The sequence below is a fragment of the Oncorhynchus mykiss genome, chromosome 13 (genome assembly GCF_013265735.2).
Source record: "Oncorhynchus mykiss isolate Arlee chromosome 13, USDA_OmykA_1.1, whole genome shotgun sequence".
NCBI lineage: Eukaryota > Metazoa > Chordata > Actinopteri > Salmoniformes > Salmonidae > Oncorhynchus > Oncorhynchus mykiss.
In genome coordinates, this window is record NC_048577.1 from 42047166 (window position 1) to 42068387 (window position 21222).

At 41.0% G+C, this 21222-nt stretch overlaps 1 protein-coding gene across 2 annotated transcripts in view; it reads left to right on the forward strand.

Annotated features, from left to right (window-relative positions):
* Positions 1–224: 224 nt before the first annotated feature.
* hdac5 (histone deacetylase 5) overlaps positions 225–21222 on the forward strand; it is an 85689-nt gene continuing 64691 nt past the window's right edge. The window contains exons 1-2 of one of the 2 annotated variants that reach the window (XM_021557971.2): positions 227–421; positions 11588–11834. The gene's annotated coding sequence lies outside the window, so the exon portion shown is untranslated. Of the gene's footprint in view, positions 422–11587; positions 11835–21222 lie in introns of both variants that reach the window. The other variant, XM_021557972.2, reaches the window with a different exon arrangement.

The window sequence follows — 21222 nt, forward strand, 5'->3', positions numbered from 1 at the left end:
TTTCTGTTCTGAGTTACTGTATATCTAATAGTGGCGCCCAAGATTCACATTGATAGCCTTCCCAAAAAGATGCGCTGCACATTCTGCGCAACCAATATTTTGGTAGGAAACTTGCAGTCCTTTCCTACTCACTCCGACCGTGGTAGGAGTGTCTACCACTGCGACTGTGTTGGGTATCTGTCCTGCTGTACTGAGTTACTCATTGGGTGTATAATCTATTTTTAGCGCCAACAGATGGGGTCACGTGACAGGGGACAAACGTCATTAATGTTGTTGGTGGAGGAGCTCAAAATATGGAGGAAAGAGAGTTGTAACAGGGAAAATTAGACATTTCATCCCCCAAAAATATTATTAAACCGATCAAGAAGTGTAACGGTCGAAGAGGCAATCTCCGAGCAGCGAAAAGGAGAACGACAATCAGGTACGTTATGTTTGCTGGGAGATAATGTATATTTCGTCTACTGCTGGTAAGAAATGTTTTTATACAGCGATATTTTCATCTGATGCGTTTGGTTAGTCCTGGCTAGCTAACAAGCTGAGAGAACGCTATGAAGTTTTGATAGCTAGTTAACGTTAGCTAGCAATGAAGTTGCTTTAGCTAATGTACATGAATGGATTGTTCTAATTTGGAAAATGCCAAGTTAACAAACTGACACACAGTATTGGCATCTGATTTAAAGCGTCAGTTAGCCAGGTTGTAATGTTCCCAGACGTCTAGTTAGCTTGCTAGCTAACGTTAGCTTATCAGCAGCCTACTTCCAGATAGCCTGCATTAGCTAGTAACGTTAGCTAACTTCGCTATCACATTTGATTTTTTTTTTTAGGGTGGGTGCTAAAAGCAGTACCGCAGCCGTCGGTGCCCTCCATGGCAATTTGTGTCCTCCATGTTTAGCAAATTTTGTTCGAGTTGAAATGACTAGTTAGTTTGCCACTTCTGCAATCTCCACTTCTTCTGGTAACCCCCATTGCAGTCGTCAGCAAGTTTGCGACGCCGCATTTTTTTTAAGGTGATGGTGCCACTTGAGTTGGGGTCCCACTCCCTGCTAGTTGTTTCTATTGGTGAATACAGTTAATATGCCAAACGTGTGTATGAGAGAGCGAGGACCCCGCACAGTCAGAAGCCTGTGTTTTTGCATATTCAATATATATGCTAATTAAAATGATGAGCTGCAACAAACACTCAAACTGGACAGTCTCTTCATTCACTTCACTCAATTATTGACACTTACTGACAGTTGTGGCTGCTTTGCGTGATGTATTGTTCTCTCTACCTTCTTGCCCTTTTGTGATGTTGTTTGTACCATGTTGTTGCTACCATGCTGTGTAGTCATGTTTCTGCCGTGCTATGTTGTCTTAGGTCTCTCTTTATGTCGTGATGTGTGTTTTGTCCTATATTTTATTTTTCATCCCAGCCCCAGTCCCCCCAGGAAGCCTTTTGGTAGGCTGTCATTGTAAATAAGAATTTGTTCTTAACTGTCTTGCCTAGTTAAATGACATTGATGCCACTAGTTTTACTGCGTAAAAGGAAAAATGTAATGGCTTAGGCCAATTAATGCAATATCAGTGCCGTCCTTGCCCCCCAAAATACTAATTTGCATTACTGGAAGCACCTTTTTAGGCATAGATGGTGAAGTACAGACCGGTAGGTTTCCTCCTCATGTAGAGATGTCTGAATAGTTTCTCCATTTATGGTCAATGTCAGTTATCACAATGGATTGTCTGCTAGCAAAGTGGTGTTTTTACAGTTACTTTCATGATAGTCATAACGGTTATGAAAGGAACATGACATTTATCAAAGGTAGGCCTAGATACTCGGTGTACAAAACATTACAACACCTCCCTAATATTGTGTTGCACACCCCTTTTGCCCTCAATTTGTTTGGGCATGGCCTACAAGGTGTCAAGTGTTCCACAGGGATGCTGGCCCATGTTGACTCCAATGCTTCCCACAGTTGTGTCAAGTTGGCTGCATGTCCCTTGGGTGGTGGACCATTCTCGATACACACAGGAAACCGTTGAGTGTGAAAAACACAGCAGCGATGCAGTTGACACGCAAACCAGTCCCCCCCGCACCTACTACCATACCCTGTTCAAAGGCACTTAAATATTTTATCTTGTCCATCCACCCTCTGAATGACACATGCACATTCCATGCCTCAATGCTTAAAAATCCTTCTTGAACCTGCAAGTGTCCTTTTTCATTGAAAATGGTTAATTCCTTGTGCATGGAGTTGTACGGGTTGTTTAACTTTAATCATTGGATTTTGTTTTGCATACATTTTTAAATGAAAAATCTCAGCATCACTGTTGCTGTGGAATTGCCCTCCTTTTAAGTCACTCCAAGTAAATGAAGAACCACTGGCTAAACCATCTCTAGCATCAGCTTTTTTTGCTCAAGGGTTGTCTTGTCACACACTCCTGATTTCTGCCCTCTTGGCTATCAGATAACCCTAACCAGATCTTATCTGCAAACATCTGGATACTTTTTGGAACACATCTGCATGTGCCCAGTTGAATTACATTTAACCAAGAAGGCTAGTTGAGAACAAGTTCTCATTTACAACTGCGACCTGGCCAAGATAAAGCACAGCAGTTCGACACATACAACAACACAGTTACACATGGTATAAACAAACATAATAGAGTAGAGGGAAATATATATATATATATATATATTACACACACACAATGAGTGCAAATGAGGTAAGGCAATAAATAGGCCATGGTGGTGAAGTAATTACAATAAAGCAATTAGACACTGGAATGGTAAATGTGCAAGTAGATACTGGGGTGCAAAGGAGCTAAATAAATACAGTGTTGGGATGAGATAGTTGGATGGGCTATGTACAGGTGCAGTGAGCTGCTCTGACAGCTGGCGTCCCACTTCGACAACAGCCAGTGAAATTGCAGGGCGCCAAATTCAAAACAACAGAAATTGCATAATTAAAATTCCTCAAACATACAAGCATTATCCACCATTTTAAAGAAACTTATTTTAAATCCAACCACAGTGTCCAATTTCAAAAAGGCTTTACTGCGAAAGCACACCATGCGATTGTTAGGTCAGCACCTAGTCACAGAAAACCATACAGCCATTTTTCCAGCCAAAGAGAGGAGTCACAAAAAGCAGAAATAGAGAAAATTAGGCACTAACCTTTGATCTTCATCAGATGGCACTCATAGGACGTGTTTTGTTCGATAAAGTTCATATTTATATCCAAAAATCTCAGTTTACATTGGTGCGTTATGGTCAGAAATGCATTGTCTCAAACAAACATCCGGTGAAAGTGCAGAGAGCCACATCAAATTACAGAAATACTCATCATAAACATTGATAAACGATACAAGTGTTATGCATGGAAATATAGATAAACCTCTCCTTAATGCAACCGCTATGTCAGATTTCAAAAAGGCTTTACGGAGAAAGCACACTTTGCGATTATGTTAGGTCTGCACCTAGCCACAGAAACCCATACAGTCATTTTCCAGCCAATGAGAGTGTCACAAAAGTCAGAAATAGCATTAAAATTAATCACTTACCTTTGATCTTCATCTGGTGGCACTCCCAAGTCTCCATGTTAGACAATAAATGTTTGTTTTGTTCGATAATGTCCCTCTTTATGACCAAATACCTCCTTTTTGTTTGCATTTTGTCCAGTAATCTGAATGCTTAACTTCTTGAGTGTAGGGGCAGGATTTTCGTTTTTGGCTAAAAAACGTACTCATTTGAAACCGCCTATTTCTCAGGCCCAGAAACTAGAATATGCATATAATTGTCAGATTAGGATAGAAAACACTAAAGTTTCCAAAACTGTCAAAACATTGTCTGAGTATAACAGAACTGATATTGCAGGTGAAAACCTGAGGAAAATCAAACCAGGAAGTGGCTTCTATTTTTAAAGCTCCATGTTCCATAGCCTGCCTTCGCTCCATTTTAAAGGGATATCAACCAGATTCCTTTTCCTATCGCTTCCTCATGGTGTCAAGTCTATAGACATAGTTTCAGGCTTTTATTTTGAAGAGTGAGCAAGATAACATCGCATAAGTGGATAGCTGGGTGTTCGCATGAGTTTTGCTTGCGCAACAGAGTGGGGCAGCCATTGTCTCTCCCTCTCCTATTGAAAAAGCGACAGTCCCGGTTGATATATTATCGATTTATATATTTTAAAAACAACCTGAGGATTGATTATAAAAAAAACTTATGTTTCTGTGGACATTACGGATACTATTTGGAATTTTTGTCTGCGATGTCGTGACCGCTCGAGCCTGTGGATTTCTGAACATAACGCGCCAAACAAATGGAGGTATTTTGGATATAAAAATAATCCTTATGGAACAAAAGGAACAATTATTGTGTAACTGGGAGTCTCGTGAGTGAAAATATCCGAAGATCATCAAAGGTAAGCGATTTAATCTATTGCTTTTCTGACTTTCGTGACAGTCTACTTGGCTGCTAGGTGTTTGTAATATTTTGTCTACTGAGAGAGATGTTCTTACATAAACGCTTGTTATGCTTTTGCCAAAAAGCTGTATTGAAATCTGAAACGCCAGGTGGATTAACAACAAGCTAAGCTGTGTTTTGCTATATTGCACTTATGATTTCATGAAAATTAAATATGTTTAGTAATTAGAATTTGGTGCACTGCAATTCAGCTGGTGTTGATGAAAATGATCCCGCTAACGGGATGGGTGCTTTAAGAAGTTAAGGCGCGGGCACTAAGTCCAGACGAAAAGTAAAAAGAAAGTACAATAAAAGTTAGTAAACATGCCAAACAATGTTTAAAATCAATCCTCCGGTTGTTTTTGTCATAAATAATCAATAATATTTCAACCGGACCAAAGCTTCATCCATAGGAAAGGAGAAACAAGAAAGGCGCGTTCCCGATCAGGAGAGACTAGCAAAGTCTTCATCCCTCTAAACGGAAACTCTCAGCCAGTTTGGGCTAGTCTGTGCCATCCCACAGGCTGTCGACAGATGCTGCTGCTGCTACTACCATTTGTATGTTACGTGCATCTGTCCATGAGAGATTAGGCCTACTCCTTCACAAAGTAGGTTCAGCACATAGAGGTTGTAAGATTGCAACTCTTATTTACATTTTTTTTACGACAGTTCATCAATGATTTGAAGCAGTCATTTGTCCAAATGAATCACACAAGGTGTTAAATGCTATTGAACAGCCCTGCCCATGCGCTGCCCTGAAGATACAGGGCCTTGATGTTCGCCTATTCTGTTTGCAATGCAAAAATGAATGGACACTTGGATTCGTACACTGTAGAAAACTTTAGGCTATAGTGTGAAGCAAAAATAACCTCTGCTGAAATATATATTAAAAAAATAATATCCTGGAAATCTGGTTACCGGTGTTGATCGGATAAAACCCACAGTTGACAGCCTCCATCCCAATATTCCATGCACGTTTACAATACTAGCCCCCAGAAAAGCCTATTCTTGGAGAAATGGGCATGTGACTTAGGCTGTGTTGCTCATTCAAATTCCAGAAGGAATAGGTGCCATCCTCCTACCCTTGAGCAATGTGCTGACCTGAAATGGTTTTGATTGTATCATTTCTGAGGCACTTCAGTGTTGGGGAAAATCATTTGACTGAAGTGAGTAGTTTGGTGTCTGGATCCTAATGAAACATCCTTGGACCAGTTATAAGGCCATTGCCTAGACATGCTTCATTGGACTACATTTTTAATCAACTAACTAGGCCTATCTCTCTCTGCTATTTAAGTGAACAATTTAGCTTCAAGGTAAGTTAAAGGTGCCACACTGCCATTGAGAGCCTGCATGTTCTCTGTTTTGTATGTAAGGTATGGCGTCAAGGGGAGATGGGGCCATTTCGTCCCTGCTAGTGGGAAAGGCGCTGTTGAGTGCAGTGTCCCGTCTTTCTCCTTGAGAATCTGCTGGTCGCTCTCTCGCCTTGACTTTGAGGGCTGGCTGAGGGGGATGTGCAGCAGCAGCACACATTTTTGCTGGGTTAGTGAGTGTCAGACGCCATCTTTGGTTCTGTTTATAAGAGCACAAAGGATCCTCCTTATGTGGTTCTGATTTTGGACCAGACCTGACTCAGTGCCACAGGCCTTTCTGTTGCATTGCCGGAAGGCCATTGCATTCAGAAATGCTATGCAATAAAGTTGACCGCAGCCAATTTAAACATGAAGCACATTTGCTTGTTGAAAATTGATTTGCTCTTGCTTAAAGCTCCCCCTGCAATTCTAAGAATTTCTTGGTGTACAATTTCTGTGCTTCATATTTTGAACCATTTTAAGTCATGGCTTCAAGCATAAGCTGATGCCAAGGTCTGAGGACATGCTCTGGCATGTCACTTAGCAGCACTTCCTGGCTGTTGGAGGGACAGGTGTTTTCAGTGATAATGCGAGGAGGCGGAGACTCCCACTTCGGATATTCTCCAGATGAGTCTCCTTGCACCATCACGCAGTCGTACTGCAAAGGGTAAAAAAAAGATGAGCTGATATTTTTATCCCTAGTCGCACGTCCTTAGGATAATGCAGCCTGTGAAAGTGGCTAGACCAGCAGTCAGAGGTGGTTAAAGGTTCTAAAAAAACCCTGCGACAAGGCATCCCATTATCCCTGTGACACGGTTTCTATAACCAAGCTTCCTGTGTATGCCGTGATGAAGCCAGGCCCTTGCCGGAGCATGTCATCTGACCGAGTGCCTTGGGATCCTGCAGGGAGAGAGTTGCTTACCAACTTCTGGAATATCACAGAGAGCTATTTGCTTAGCCCCATAACACACTCCAGACACGTTTTCAGATTTAGCTGACATATTGTATGCAATTAGAGGAAATGTCATCCTCCGTGGGTGTACAGGAGAAAGGTTAATGGCACTTTGTCCCTAACTTTAGAAAGGCTGCATAAAATGAACAATGTCAAAGTATAATTTCAATTTGAGATGTTTCTTGCAATTGGTGCAACAATGCCATCCTGTCACAAATTGGCCTTGGTGATTTTGGTATCTAAATGTGTGAGTGACTAAATTGACATGTTCTTGTCGTTAGTCTAATCCTCATGACTGTTCCCAGATAACCTTGCAAAACAAAACCCTAGAGAAAGATGAATATATTTAGCCGATGGGCTGACAAGAGGCCAGTGTTAAACCGGAGGGGACAGCTGAGGAGAGTAGTTTTAAGCGCATTAAACGATCAGCGACGTGTTTGGGCACGACGCCTGAGAGCCTTGCTTCAGTGCGGAAGGCACAGGGACGGCGGTACTGCATGGGCTTTCAGCGCTAACTCCATTCCATTAAATCATACGGCTTAGAGGCGAGACTTCCGCGACTGATGAGTGGGACTTAGATCCGCTTTCCAGGAATTACACTGCAGTAGTAAATAGGGCTGGGTGATATGGCCTAAAAATAATCTTGATTTGATCACGTTTATGGCTGACTAACTTTTATTTCAAGCCCCATGAGCTATGGCAGTGGCTAACCCCATGGACATTGATCATTGATTATGTTTTAAATATGTACAGTACCAGTCAAAGGTTTGGAAACACCTACTCATTCAAAGGTTTTTCTTTATTTTGACAATTTTCTACATTGTAGAATAATAGTGAAGACATCAAAACTTTGAAATAACACATGGAATCATGTAGTAACCAAAAAAGTGTTAAACAAATCAAAATATAGTTTATTTGAGATTATTCAAATAGACACCCTTTGCAATGATGACAGCTTGGCACACTTGGCATTTTCTCAACCAGCTTCACCTGGAATGCTTTTCCAACAGTCTTGAAGGAGTTCCCACACATGCTGAGCACTTGTTGGCTACTTTTTCTTTTACTCTGTGGTCCGACTCATCCACACCATCTCAATTTGGTTGAGGTCGGGTGATTGTGGAGGCCAGGTTATCTGATGCAGCCCTCCATCCCTCTCCTTGGTCAAATAGCCCTTACACAGCCTGGAGGTGTGTTGGGTCATTGCGCTGTTGAAAAAAAAAATGATAGTCCCAAAAAGCGCAAACCAGCTGGGATGGAGTATCGCTGCAAAATTTTGTGGTAGCCATGCTGGGTAAGTATGCCTTAAATTCTAAATGAATCACAGATGGTGTCACCAGCAAAGCACCATCCCACCTCCATTCTTCACGGTGGGAACTATACATGCGGAGCTCATCTGTTCACCTACCCTGCGTCTCACAAAGACACAGCGGTTGGAACCAACAATCTCATGTGGACTCATCAGACCAAAGGACAGATTTACACCAGTCTGTCCTTTTCTTCGTGTTTCTTGGCCCAAGCAAGTCTCTCCTTGTTATTGGTGTGGTTTAGTAGTGGTTCCTTTGCAGCAATTTGACCGTGAAGGTCTGCTTTCTCAGTCTCCTCTGAACAGTTGATGTTGCGATGTCTGTTACTCTGTAGCATTTATTTTGGCTGCAATCTGAGGTGCAGTTAACCATAATGAACGTATCCTCTGCAGCAGAGGTAAAACAAAGGAGATGGTCGAAGACTACTGTTCCACTACGGGGTTGTAGTGGAGAAGGTTTAGAGCTTCAATTTCCTTGATGTCCATCCCCAACAAACTATCATGGTCCAAACACAACAAGACAGTGGTTAAGAGGGCATGACGATGCCTATTCCCCCTCAACCGACTGAAATTATTTGGCATGGGTCCCCACATCCTCAAAGTTCTACAGCTGCACCATCGAGAGCATCACCGCCTGGTATGACAACTGCTCGACCTCAGACTGCTAGGCACTACAGAGGGTCGTGCGTATGGCCTAGTACATCACTGGCCACTCTTCCTGTCATCCGGGACCTCTATACAAGGCGGTGTCAGAGGAAGGCCCTAAAAATGGCTTAAGAATCCAGCCACCCTAGTCATACTGCCCCCCCCCACCATTACCTCGACTAACCTGGCGCCCCGCACATTGACATTGTACCGGTACCTCCTGTATATAGCCTTGCTACTGTGATTTTATTGTTGCCCTTTAACTATGTTTCTTATTACATTTTATTTTACTTCAGTTTATTTTAGAAAATCAGATCTTAACACTTTATTGTTGGTTAAGGGCTTATTAGTAAGCATTTCACTAAGGTCTACACCTGTTGTATTCGGTGCATGTGACATACAGTTTGATTTGAACTGATTTGAGTCTTCCTTTTCTGTGGCGATCCTCATGAGCCAGTTTCATCATAGCGCCTGATGGTTTTTGTGACTGCACTTGAAGAAACGTATCAAAGTTCTTGACATTTTCCGCATTGACTGACCTTCATGTCTTAAAGTAATGGTGGACTGTTTCTCTTTGCTTATTTGAGCTGTTCTTGCCATAATATGGACTTGGTCTTTTAGCAAATATATTGGCTCAAATGCATTACGAAGGAAAGAAATTCCACAAATGAGCTTTTTGAGAAGGCACACCTGTTAATTGAAATGCATTCCAGGACTACCTCATGAAGCTGGTTGAGAGAATGCCAAGAGTGTGCAAAGCTGTCATCCAGGCAAAGGGTGACTACTTAGAAGAATCTCATATATTTATAACACTTCTTTGGTTACTACATGATTCCATATGTGTTATTTCAAAGTTTTGATGTCTTTACTACTATTCTACAATGTAGAAAATAGTAAAAATAAAGGAACCCTTGAATGAGTAGGTGTCAACTTTTGACTGGTACTGTAAGTGCTGAAAACAATGTCTCCCTATTTAAAGAAAAAAAGATGGGAGAACAAGATATGAATGAAAATTATTGGAGTTTTGGTACAGACAACTAGCGCACCCTTGGTTTTCCTGTATAGGTTACTGTTTGCCATCTGTGTGCATTTTAAAAAAAAACAGTAAACAGATGTACAATTTCAGTATGGAATTATCATTTAAAGGCACGCTCTGATATAGACTTCCAACATTAAACTAATATTTGCAGAATATCTTTACATCATTATCAGGCCACGTCTGTGTCTGGCCACGTCCTGCCCATGCAGTTGCTCCCTCTGCCCAGTAGGTGAGGCCGCAGGTCCAGGGAGGGACACTGTCCAAAATGCAGGGTGCCCCAGTGGGCTGTTGAACTGCCAGGACTCCTGTAGGATGTAGACCCAACAGCAGCTGCAGAGCAAACTGAGATGAATGGGGATTAAGCATAAAGCAGGCACTTTGTTGGACCTTTTACAGTGTGGCGTAATGGAGACATTGCATGTTCAGGATTTAACCAGGAGGTTGCATGTTCAAATACCCAAAATTCATCGCTGTCAATGAATGGGAAAAGACATTGGCACTGCGCCAGTGTTCACCCAGCTGTGTGAATACAAAATATGTAAATTTGTATAATGTAATTTGCTCAGGATAAGGTCTGCAAAGTGCATGAATAACCTCTTTTGTAAAATCAACTCTAACATAATGCACATAGCAATTTGCGCCCATTTTATTGCTTGTGATTAGGCTACCTTGACAGGAGTTTATTGAAATGATTTAGAATATTTGCTGCTTTGTGTTAAGGTGAAACGGAGCCACTGCTCGCCCCAGAGCATTTATCGTTTTTGATTTGTTGATGAAACTGAGAGGAGCATCTGGCAACAAAAATGTGCAGTTCCTCTGCTGTTATATCGTGCATGCAATGTCTGAGGGAAATGAACTGTCAGTAGTTTGAAGTAACTTCTGTTGTAATATTGCAAACGGACGTGGCATATTCACCAAGTATGGAATCCAGCATTTTTTTAAAGGCTAATTGGAATAAAGAGAATAAGATTTTCATTTATGTTGGGCAGAACCCTAGATGGATGAAATCAGACCTCCCATGGTGAAATCCCCTTGTAAAAATGTATGTAATGGATATAATAGCTATACTAGAGATCAAGGAAGCAACGACTAAGGTTTTATTTATTTTGCGACCTAAGAAATAGACCATCATACATAAGCAGGGAGAAATTTACACAAGTAATTTAGAATGTGTTTTCACATTCACACGGTGATGAAATGACTAAGTAACCTATTGATTTAGAAAGACGGCACATATTGACACTGTCCATTTGTCCACTCACCAGCTCAATGACCCCAGGTGAGACTGGGGGCCAGAATGGCTATTGCAGCGCTATGCCTCTCCTCCGCCATCCCCAGGGGAGTGTGGGTATTGTAGTGTGTCTCTCGTCTCTGCAGACCCCAGGCTGCATGACTCATTCCATTAACAGCTCTGCGAGTGCTTTTCGGTGGAGGCAAACTGACTCCCTCACCTTCCCCCCTCAAAGCAAAACAATTTTCCACATTTCAGACACTGTCTTTAGCAACTCGATTTTTTTTTGCGATTAAAAAGAGTTTTAATGGTAGTCAGGAGTGGAATAATGTAGAATCATTGGTCATCTCTGTTTATCATGGTGGTAGTCGGGGAGGGAGAGTTGCAAATGGAGGTAGCCCAAATGCTTATTTGGCCTGTGCGTAACAACTAATCTTGACTGGCAGATCACCTACTCTGTCATTGCCTGACTAAGCAAAATTGGAGTCAAACTAACATTACTGAATTACTTATGACTGAATGAATGCTGGCCATGCTATCGGCAGTGGCCAGGAGTGTGAGGAGTTATGGATACCAGGATCCTTGAACTGCAGCTGACTAACTCCTGTTAATTTGTGACTATTGCAGTGGGATTGATTTGGAGAAGGGGAGGAGCCTACCGATCCACCATACCTCTGGACTAAAGTCATGGCCGACTCCGAAGACCCACTTTAGAACCTTCAGCCCATTCCCAAACACAAGCAAATACACCCTCGCCTAAGGCTTTATCATCCTAATTCTTATTACCTTCAACTTGACTGAGTTTTGGAACAACAAAGATCACTAACACAATCATCTCTGGCTTCTCCGTTCATCATTTCTGCTAACACCACAGGTAAGTCTGGTTCTTTCCTCCAGCTTTTTTTCCCTTCATAAAATGCCAAAGAAGCCCACCCCCCGTGACCTCTTACCCCTCTGATCCTGTCCATGAACTCCCCTCAGGGCATTACTCATGTGTTGTGATTTCCTTGAGTAATTTACAAGTTTGTTTGACGACAGGAAACCAGCATCTCAAAGTCCGGTGCTTCGTGGTGGCTGTATGGTTCACCATTAAACTTTTATTACTTTTATCTTAAAGAAGTCGGCAAACTGGAGTGATAATTCTGAATTATCTCCAGTAGTAGGATGTGTTTATGGGTCTCTTAAACAATATACTTTTTTTTAAGGCTTGCTCTCATGATTCCAGTTGAAGTTCCTCTACACATGGGCTATCCTATATCAGAATAAATCCTAACAACAACAACATCAACTACCTGTGGATTCTCTTACTGGCTGCTCTCTTCTCCAATCTCTTTCTGTCTATATTTAGAACCGCTGACGACTGACCAGACCTTTATTAACCTCCCATCCCCCTAATGACGTCTTTGAATGTCACTGGGTGCCGTGGCAACCCTGACTGCTCTGTGAAAGGCCTGGAGGGTTGTCTGCTCATTGGACAGTGTACTAGAGCGAACATGACTTTTTTTTTTTTTTTTTTTGTGCAATGAGTATGAGTCGTAAGTAGCTTGTGTGTAGCTCGTATCTTTGGAGATATATAATGTGTGTTGTCTTTCTTTTTAATAGCATTTGAAGCAGTAGGGCAGGAAAGTCTTCCGATCTGTATTTTTGTCGTTCATTACAAAAAATATGAAGTTTGAAATGAAATACCTTTTTCCAATGCAGTGCCTTCAAAGTATTCATATCCCTTGACTTATTCCACATTTTGTTGTTGGACTGAAATCAAAATATATATTTCATCCATTTATTTTTTGTCATCCATCTACACACAATACCCCATAAGTGTTCGCATTTGAACCATTTCATTTCGGTCTACCCGGTGGACCTGGAGATCTGTTGCTAAATTGAGCTGGCCAATCTGATAGCTCAAATCAGTGCCTACAAGTTTGATACGAGTCTACATGATATTTCATAACTTCTAAACATGACCAGAGAGAGACGGTCAAATAATACAGCAAAGAGCTGCTGTTTTTATAAGGGACTTCATGTTGAATTCTTTTTTTTATTCAGTACTGTCACATTTTTATTCCAAACTCCTACTCGCGCTGCAATGAGTGAGTAGCCGAGTGTATCGATAGCCTTGAGTTTTTGTTATTAGCAGTTTGTCGTGTCTATTTGAATATTTCACTTTCTCTGGTCATAGGAACAGCATTAATTTGTGCTTGAGGCAGATGGGGAAACTCCAGACGCACCACATCAGGTGGAAGACTGTCCCATCTCCTCTGGTGAGACTGACCAGAGAAAGGAAGGAGAGAGCAGGGACCACGAGAGGCTGACCCTCTGCTGCTCTTTCCCTCCCTCTGCTGAGACTAATGCTGTGTTCAAAACTGCTAGGAACTTGGGCATCTACGACTTCAATGCACTCAAGCCCACTGGGAACTCGGAATAAAACGAGATCTGACTGAAAAATATTATGGGGAATAAAATTGGTCATCCAAGGTGGAAACTCGGGCATCTTTCTTGAGCCCTGACTTTCCCACCTGAACATCACTGATGTTGTGATTTTACGTTCACAGTTGTCTTAATCACCATCAGATGCAGGTAGCTTACCATCTGTCCAGTAAAATAAATATTCTAATTCAATTTATTCTCCGCTGTGGCTCGCAAGTGCTACACCAAATTATTTATTTTGTTATCAAAGCTCGAGTTTTTAAATATGTGGTCTGAGAAGAACAATATTGGCAGGCATATGCTGTGATAATGTATTAGGCCTGCCTAACTGCACAAACCTGATTCCTACAGAACAGTTTTTATTAGGTTAATGTTTTAAAAAATATATAAGTAGATCTCAGCATACTTTATTTTTTAATGCAAACGTGATCTTTACTCAAGGTTGGTGACCATGGCCTCAACTACAACAATTTGATACCACGAAATTGGGGAGAAAAAGGGGTAAAAAAAAAAAAAATATTGCACAATCCAGGTGTGAAAAGTTCTTAGAGATTTGTGGAAGCACTTTTGGCAGACGCACAGCTGTGGCTGTGGTAATCTTTTTTTTTTTACCCCTTTTTCTCCCCAATTTTTGGTGTCCTTTAGTAGCTACTATCTTGTCTCTTCGCTACAACTCCCGTACGGGCTCGGGAGAGACGAAGGTTGAATGTCATGCGTCCTCCGATACACAACCCAACCAAGCCGCACTGCTTCTTAACACAGCGCGCATCCAACCCGGAAGCCAGCCGCACCAATGCGTCGGAGGAAACACCGTGCACCTGGCAACCTTGGTTAGCGCGCACTGCGCCCGGCCCGCCACAGGAGTAGCTGGTGCGCGATGAGACAAGGATATCCCTACCGGCCAAACCCTCCCTAACCCGGACGACGCTAGGCCTATTGTGCGTCGCCCCACGGACCTCCCGGTCGCAGCCGGTTACGACAGAGCCTGGGCGTGAACCCAGAGTCTCTGCTGGCGCTGCAGTACAGCACCCTTAACCACTGCGCCACCCGGGAGGCCCGAATTGTGCAATATTTGCCCATCATTCATTCATTTTCAAAATTTTCAAGCTCTGTCAAATTGGTTGTTGATCATTGCTAGACGACCATTTTCAGGTCTTCCCGTAGATTTAAGTCAAAACTGTAACTCGGCACCTCTGGAACATTCATTGTGTTCTTGGTAAGCAACACCAGTGTAGATTTAGCCTTGTTTATTGTCCTGCTGAAAGGTGAATTCATCTCCCAGTGTCTGGTGGAAAGCAGACTAAACCAGGTTTACCTTTTTTGTCTGTTCTTGGCTCCATTCTGTTTGTTTTTAAATCCTGAAACTTCCTAGTCCTTAATGATTGCAAGCATACCCATGACATGATGCAGCCGCCACTATGCTTGATAATATGGAGACTGGTACTCTGTGTATATAGCCTTGTTATTGTGCTTTTTTAAAATTTAATTTAATAAATATTTTCTTAACCAACAATGCAGTTCAAGAAAGAGTTAATGGTTTGTAAGTAAGCATTTTACGGTAATTGTATTTGGCGCACGTGACAGTTTATTTTATTTATTGTATAGGATTTGGCCCAAACATAACACTTTGTATTCAGGACAAAACTTTTTGCCACATTTTTTACAGTATTACTTTAGTGCCTTTTTGCAAACAGCATTCATGTTATGAGATTTGAAATTCTGTACAGCCTTCTCTTCACTCTGTCATTTAGGTTAGTAACTACAATGTTGATCCAATCTCCATTTTCTCCTATTACATCCGTTAAACTCTAACTGTTTTAAAGTCACCATTGACCTCATGGTGGAAATCCCTGAGCAGTTTCTTTCGTCTCTGGCAACTGAGTTAGGAAGGACACCTGTATCTTTGTAGTGACTGGGTGTATTGACACTATCCAAAGTGTAATTAATAACTTCACCATGCTCAAAGGGATATTCATTGTCTGCTTTTAAAAAAATAATAATAATTTACACATCTACTAATATGTGCCCTTAGCGAGGCATTTGAAACCTCTCTGGTTGAATCTGTGTTTTGAAATTCACTGCTTGACTGAGGGACCTTTTACAATTATCTGTATGTGTGGGATACAAAGATGAGGTAGTGATTCAAAATGATGTTAAAGATGCACTATGCAGAGATCACTCCACCTTTTCCTGGTTGCTAAAATGTGATTAGTTTGCATAATTTCTGTTTGTGACTGAACAAGTTTAGTGTAGAGAATCATTGTACCATTTTTTTTTTAAATCACTGAAATATATTTTCCATAACAGTATTGTATTTTTCTGCTGTTTGAAGATAGTTTTTGCATATTAACTTAAAAACAGGAAACATTGAACTAACATGAATTTGTTCAGTTCTCCCAAAAAGTTACATATTGCAGCTTTAAACACGTATTGCACACAGAGCGAGTCCATGCAACTTATGTGACTTGTTAAGCACATTTTTACCCTAGAACTTAGGCTTTCCATAACAAAGGGGTTGAATAATTAGACTTAAGACATAAAAAAATAAAATAATTGAAGTTGGAAAAACACCTCCATTTCAAAAAGGCTTTACGGCAAAAGCATACCATGCGATTTATCTGAGGACAGGTCCCAGCTTACAAAAGCATACAAACATTTTTCAACCATGTAAAGGAATTACAAAAGTCAGATTTAGCGATTTAAAATTTATCACTTACCTTTTTGAAGATCTTCATATGGTTGCGGTCACGAGTCCCAATAAATGTTTGTTTTGTTCAATAAAGTCCCTCTTTATATCCCAAAAACTCACTTTTGAGTTTTGTCTTTTTGTTCAGTAATCCACTGGCTCAAAGGCGGTCAAAACATGCAGACGAATACGTCCTAATATTCCGGGGAAAGTTTGTTGAAACATGTCAAACGATGTTTAATTAATCCTCAGATTGTGAATTGTCTAAATAATCGATAATATTTCAACCGGACAATAGCGTATTCAATAGAAAGGAAATAAATGAAGGGCGCGCAATCGGTCACGTGCGAAAACCAGCCACGTGCGAAAACAAGCTCTGCATTCTTCCTCAGTCCACTGAGAGAAAGGTCAAATTTTTCTTCATTTTTCAGAAAACAAGCCTGAAACAATGTCTAAAGACTGACATCTAGTGAAAGCCATAGGAACTGCAACCTGGGTCCTAACCCAATAGATACTCTATAGGCATTCAATTGAAAATGCCCACAGCAAAAAAATCCCACTTCCTGGAGGGATTTTCCTCAGACATTATTTTAACAGTTTTGGAAACTTTTTAGTGTTTTCTATCCAAATCTACCAATTATATGCATAATTGGAAATACTGCCCCCAAGCCATAAAAAGTTAATTGAGTCTGTAAAACAACAAAGTGGAGAAAGTCAAGAGGTGTTTAATATGAATACCCTCTGAAGGTACTGTATGTGGGATTTGTTAATGGGACAATTGATGGCTACAACCATCAAACAAGTAGTAGTTTTAAAGGATAACAGGTACACATTAGCTAAACTTAGCATTCTATTTATCATTATTCAGGTAATTTATCGCAATATGGATTTTTGTCCATATCCCCCAGCTTTAGTGCGTTGTATGTCTATGACAACCAATCTTTAATAGATGAGCCCTCCGTCACTGGGCAAAGACACAATCACAGCCATATTTACAATCTTAGTTTCTCTGTATAATGAGCTAAAACTAAGGGCCTCTTTATGTTCCTTTTCAACATGCTTGTTTCCAGAAAGGTTTTGACTCTGTTCCAATGTGAGTGGCAAGTTCCTATCTTGACTGCAGGAACATATTGATTTGCATCAATCAACACAAGCTAAACCAGCCGCTTACAGACATTCTCTTTTCTTTCATTCGTTGTCCTTCTTTCTCACATTGTTTTCCCCCCCAATTTTTATAGGCTAGCCTATCAAGGTATTCTTAATTCCCATTTGTTATGATCAGTAGACCTTCCCACTTGCACAGTCCCTGTCATCCTGTATACGGGTGGAAAATGGCAGTTTGTCGTTGATAAGCGGATTGGAACGCAGTGGCTGTCGAGTAACATGCTATACGTGACGTCAGAGCTCAGATTCTACGCTTCACAGCACCGTATCGGTTTTGACTGACGGCTATTCTAAACCTGAGCACAGTGCGTGACAAGTTTCCCTCATCCCGCCCGCTAAATGGGCTACATTTTGAAATTGTCTGGGAGAGGAGTTGATGTGTTCTGAAAGATGAGACATTGAGTGTTTTTATAATGCCGCTTTGTCATACAAGCAAACCAAACACCTGTGAGTCCAAATGTGCACTTCACATTTCCATATTTGAAAACATGTCATTTACAGTATAAACATTTATGATCGCTATGTTTGATCCAAAGGATTACATGCGTTACATGCTTACTGAACCAGCCGTGTTGCGAGCGCTGCAGAGTAACTTGAGTAGAGAACACGCAACTTTTGTATGAGTTCAAACCCTTCTTGCACCTACTGCAATGAATATTCTTATTATGTAACTGAATGTATACAGAGTATTTTCAGATTTCGTTATTGACAAATGCTGTGAAAAGTACAGTAAATGGACATAAAATCAACAGCGTAATGTTTGGATTCAGACTTGTACAAGGTGAACTGTTTCCCGTCATTTTCAGCTTTCTACCATGGTCATGAATATTTCAATGACTGGATTTTTTTGAATGACTTCTGTATCAATTAATATTCCAAATCATCACTTATTTGTAACTCCTCCACATTTCTCTGGGAATGTTTACAACATGACTCACATCTTAATTGGAATCTCATTCAAGGAAGTAAATAGGGATGTCAATAATGCAGTGTGAAATATTGACAGTTCCGCCTCTTAGAACTCCAAGTGCGGTAAATAATTTTTGTTTTTAGGATAAAGCTATTCTCTGAACATTTTATTTTAATACACACACACACAGTGCCTTGCGAAAGTATTCGGCCCCCTTGAACTTTGACCTTTTGCCACATTTCAGGCTTCAAACATAAAGATATAAAACTATTTTTTTTGTGAATCAACAAGTGGGACACAATCATGAAGTGGAACGACATTTATTGGATATTTCAAACTTTCTTAACAAATCAAAAACTGAAAAATTGGGCGTGCAAAATGATTCAGCCCCTTTACTTTCAGTGCAGCAAACTCTCTCCAGAAGTTCAGTGAGGATCTCTGAATGATCCAATGTTGACCTAAATGACTAATGATGATAAATACAATCCACCTGTGTGTAATCAAGTCTCCGTATAAATGCACCTGCACTGTGATAGTCTCAGAGGTCCGTTAAAAGCGCAGAGAGCATCATGAAGAACAAGGAACACACCAGGCAGGTCCGAGATACTGTTGTGAAGAAGTTTAAAGCCGGATTTGGATACAAAAAGATTTCCCAAGCTTTAAACATCCCAAGGAGCACTGTGCAAGCGATAATATTGAAATGGAAGGAGTATCAGACCACTGCAAATCTACCAAGACCTGGCCGTCCCTCTAAACTTTCAGCTCATACAAGGAGAAGACTGATCAGAGATGCAGCCAAGAGGCCCATGATCACTCTGGATGAACTGCAGAGATCTACAGCTGAGGTGGGAGACTCTGTCCATAGGACAACAATCAGTCGTATATTGCACAAATCTGGCCTTTATGGAAGAGTGGCAAGAAGAAAGCCATTTCTTAAAGATATCCATAAAAAGTGTTGTTTAAAGTTTGCCACAAGCCACCTGGGAGACACACCAAACATGTGGAAGAAGGTGCTCTGGTCAGATGAAACCAAAATTGAACTTTTTGGCAACAATGCAAAACGTTATGTTTGGCGTAAAAGCAACACAGCTGAACACACCATCCCCACTGTCAAACATGGTGGTGGCAGCATCATGGTTTGGGCCTGCTTTTCTTCAGCAGGGACAGGGAAGATGGTTAAAATTGATGGGAAGATGGATGGAGCCAAATACAGGACCATTCTGGAAGAGAACCTGATGGAGTCTGCAAAAGACCTGAGACTGGGACGGAGATTTGTCTTCCAACAAGACAATGATCCAAAACATAAAGCAAAATCTACAATGGAATGGTTCAAAAATAAACATATCCAGGTGTTAGAATGGCCAAGTCAAAGTCCAGACCTGAATCCAATTGAGAATCTGTGGAAAGAACTGAAAACTGCTGTTCACAAATGCTCTCCATCCAACCTCACTGAGCTCGAGCTGTTTTGCAAGGAGGAATGGGAAAAAGTTTCAGTCTCTCGATGTGCAAAACTGATAGACATACCCCAAGCGACTTACAGCTGTAATCGCAGCAAAAGGTGGTGCCACAAAGTATTAACTTAAGTGGGCTGAATAATTTTGCACGCCCAATTTTTCAGTTTTTGATTTGTTAAAAAAGTTTGAAATATCCAATAAATGTCGTTCCACTTCATGATTGTGTCCCACTTGTTGTTGAGTCTTCACAAAACAATACAGTTTTATATCTTTGTTTGAAGCCTGAAATGTGGCAAAAGGTCGCAAAGTTCAAGGGGGCAAAATACTTTCGCAAGGCACTGTGTGTGTGTCAAAATTAGTTAAGATCTATAATTTATTATCTACAGTGCATTTTGAAATTATTCAGACCCCTTGACTTTTTCCACATTTTGTTACGTTACAGCCTTATTCTAAAATTGATTGAGGGGGGGAAACTATCTACACACAATACCTGATAATGACAAAGCAAATAAAGGTTTAGAATTTTATATATATATTACACACACACACACACACACACACACACACACACACACACACACACACACGGGGGTAAAAACTTATTTAGTCAGTCACCAATTGTGCAAGTTCTCCCACTTAAAAAGATGAGAGGCCTGTAATTTTCATCATAGGTACACTTCAACTATAACAGACAAAATGAGAAAAAAAATCCCAGAAAACCACATTGTAGGATTTTTTTTTAATGCATTTCTTTGCAAATTTATGGTGGAAAATAAGTATTTGGTCACCTACAAACAAGCAAGATTTCTGGCTCTCACTCGTTACCTGTATTAATGGCACCTGTTTGAACTTGTTATCTGACAGACACAGGAAACATTCTTGCCACAGCTCGCATTGATGTGCCATCCTGGATGAGCTGCACTACCTGAGCCACTTGTATGAGTTGTAGACTCCGTCTCATGCTACCACTAGAGTGAAAGCACCGCCAGCATTCAAAAGTGACCAAAACATCAGCCAGGAAGCATAGGAACTGAGAAGTGGTCTGTGGTCCCCACCTGCAGAGCCACTCCTTTATTGGGGGTGTCTTGCTAATTGCCTATAATTTCCACCTGTTGTCTATTCCATTTGCACAACAGCATGTGGAATTTATTGTCAATCAGTGTTGCTTCCTAAGTGGACAGTCTGATTTCACAGAAGTGTGATTGACTTGGAGTTACATTGTGGTGTTTAAGTGTTCCCTATATTTTTTTGAGCAGTGTATATATTTACATAAGTATTCAGACCCTTTACTCAGTACTTTGTTGAAGCACCTTTAGGAGTGATTCCTGCCTCGAGTCTTCTTGGGTATGACGCTACAAGCTTGGCACTCCTGTATTTGGGGAGTTTCTCCTATTCTTCTCTGCAGATCCTTAAGCGCTTTCAGGTGGGATGGGGAGCGTCGCTGCATAACTATTTTCAGGTTTCTCCAGAGATGTTTAAGTCCGGGCTCTGGCTGGGCTATTCAAGGACATTCAGAGACTTGTCCCGAAGCCACTCCTGCGTTGTCATGGCTGTGTGTATAGGGTCATCGTCCTTTTGGAAGGTGTTCTTTCGCCCCAGTCTGAGGTCCTGAGCTCTCTGC